This window comes from Elephantulus edwardii, unplaced genomic scaffold (genome assembly GCF_000299155.1).
Source record: "Elephantulus edwardii isolate Elephantulus edwardi_28Jun2011 unplaced genomic scaffold, EleEdw1.0 scaffold00016, whole genome shotgun sequence".
In the NCBI taxonomy this organism is placed as follows: domain Eukaryota; kingdom Metazoa; phylum Chordata; class Mammalia; order Macroscelidea; family Macroscelididae; genus Elephantulus; species Elephantulus edwardii.
In genome coordinates this window covers 548,731-551,253 of record NW_006399766.1, presented here as the reverse complement: position 1 = coordinate 551,253, position 2,523 = coordinate 548,731, and the positions used below count along the sequence as shown (strand labels likewise).

The following is a 2,523-nucleotide window of genomic DNA, read 5'->3' as shown; positions in this document are numbered from 1 at the left end:
GTTTGTGCGGGGAGAAGGGTGCAACAATGAATGAATGGAATCCCAAAATCTCTGTAGATGTTCATTGAAATGAAAAATAAACAACCTAAATTTCAAAAAAAAAAAGAGTGCACATTGGCGCGCCCCGGCCGTCAGGCGTGGCAGCTATCGTGCGCGCCCCGCCGGCTCGCCCCGCAGGTGCCTGCTTGTCTCCGGAGCCCAGCGGCGGCGGGACTGGCACGGCCATGGTGGGCGCGCTGGTGCGGAAGGCCGCAGACTACGTCCGCAGCAAGGACTTCCGGGACTACCATGAGCACGCACTTCTGGGGGCCAGTAGCCAACTGGGGTCTCCCCATCGCTGCCATCAATGACATGAAGAAGTCTCATCAGCAGCCGGATCATCAGCGGCCGGATGACGTTTGCGCTCTGCTGTTACTCTCTGACGTTCGTGAGATTCGCCTACAAGGTCCAGCTCGAAACTGGCTCCTGTTTGCTTGCCATGCGACCAACGAGGTGGCCCAGCTCATCCAGGGAAGCCGGCTCATCAGATAAGAGATGAGTAAAAAGGCAACTGCATAGCAATGGGAGAGCGGGCCGCCCACTCCGTGGAGGGTCAGCGTCGTCCATGTCACCAAGTCAGAGATCCCACGTCCTGGACAGTCACCCTGAAAGAACAGACTGTGTGCTATTTCTAACGGGCTGATTTCTAGAAATAGCTGAGAGTGCCTGACCCCATTCTCTCTGCCTTATAACCCATGACTAGCTCACTTCTCTTCATAAATAATAGCACAAAATATGCAAGAAATGGAATCCTTTCTTTCAGCTAAATTGGATGGTTTTAGTGAAAGACCCCCTAACCGGTGGTCCTATCCCGAGTGGACGGCGAAGACCCAAGACTCCAAGACACTGGCTTGATGCAACAGCAAGAGGAGAGGTTTATTGCGGAGCTCCAGGCCGACACGTATCTCTCGCAGGAGATAGAGGAGTCGACCCCGAGCAGACAATTTTGGCTTTTTTTTATACACTTTAGGGGGATACAACAGGGTGTCAGCTTCTCATTGGGTGATAAAAGCACAGTTTGAATTCATTGGTTTGGCTTCGTTCATGGATTACACAGCATATTTGCACAATATTTTATTCTTGCACATGTGGCAGTTAGACAGATCTTAAGTCATCAGCATATTTGCCCAACCTTTGTGGTTAACCATTTCTTGGAACATTAACTATAGGGTGGTTTCACAAATTCTTAAGCATACAATGAGTTCAAGCCCTAGGGCAGTGGAAAAGCACAAGACACATGGGTTATCAGTCGGGAAACAAAGGCACCTGGGTTATCAGTCGAGAAACATCTGCTTGTTTGCTCTACCCCTGCGGTCGGCCAATTCTCGGAATACCGTTGCCCTGAGATCAGACTTTTCTTCCTGGAACACTGGGTGTGGGGCTCTACCCGGGACAAAGGAAAATTCCCGAGTTAAACTTAGCTGAGAGCTATAGGAGCCATTTTAATTTTAATCCTTCATTAGCTGCAGTAACATGCATTACGTATTAGAATCACTCAGTGAGAAACTAACAAACAGGAAATGCCACTGCTGGAACCTCTGACTCCTCCTTCATGATCAATAGCCAATAGCTTGCCAAATCCCTGAAGTCTCCTTCTGGACATCTAAGAATGGTCTGTATATATCCATGCCATGTGTATTGAACTGCTGTGACTTTACTGAATAAACGGTCAATGTTAAAAAAAAAAAGGTGCACATTATATTTGGACAAGACGAAAGCGCAATTTTGTATGGTTATAAGCACTCTAGCAATTAAGAAAGAAAAGTGACAAGTTGGTTATTTAGACTGAAAGTGGCCAAAAAAGGCCTTTTCTATATTAGTCTGCATATTAAATTCATATACATTGTGATTCATTTGGTACATTATATTTCACACATTTCTTCATTCACATTGTGTTTCAAATGATCACTCATGTGCATTGTGTTTTATAAAATTAATCATTATTGACCTATGTCTTCTATTACTCCGTCTTTTCAGGTCCTCATTGGGTCTTTCCTAATTCCTTCATTGCTCCTCTCTGCCCACTAATTCTGTTATCCTAATGATCTATCCCAACTTTACACCCCTGCCCTTATTCAAAAACAAAAAAGAGGTTATATTTTAACTAAGACTAAGACAGGGTTATAAATATCTAAAGAAAAGGCAGTTATGGAAAAAAGAATATTAGCTGCAAAATCCTTGAGGTAGGAAGGAATTTGGAGTGTTTTACAACAACAACAACAAAAGCCTATATGACCAACAGCATACAAGCAATAAATGAGCAATATAAGAGCATATATGCAAGTATAAGATCTGTACAAAATGAAAGCACACAGGAAGACTGAGGAGTAGAATACATACAGATTTGCAGGCTGTATATTTGTCTCTCATTCCAACAGGAGATACTTCAGAAATAGAGGGCATTTGATACACATCTTCCACCCCACACACTTCATTCTAGCATGTTAGCTGTTCTTGTGTACCATTGACTCTGAAACAAGGCAC

The 2,523-nt window shown here is 44.4% G+C and overlaps 1 pseudogene; it reads left to right on the top strand.

Moving 5' to 3' along the window:
• The first annotated feature begins 224 nt into the window (after positions 1-224).
• LOC102846983 lies at positions 225-558 on the top strand (annotated as a pseudogene).
• The last annotated feature ends 1,965 nt before the right edge of the window (positions 559-2,523 follow it).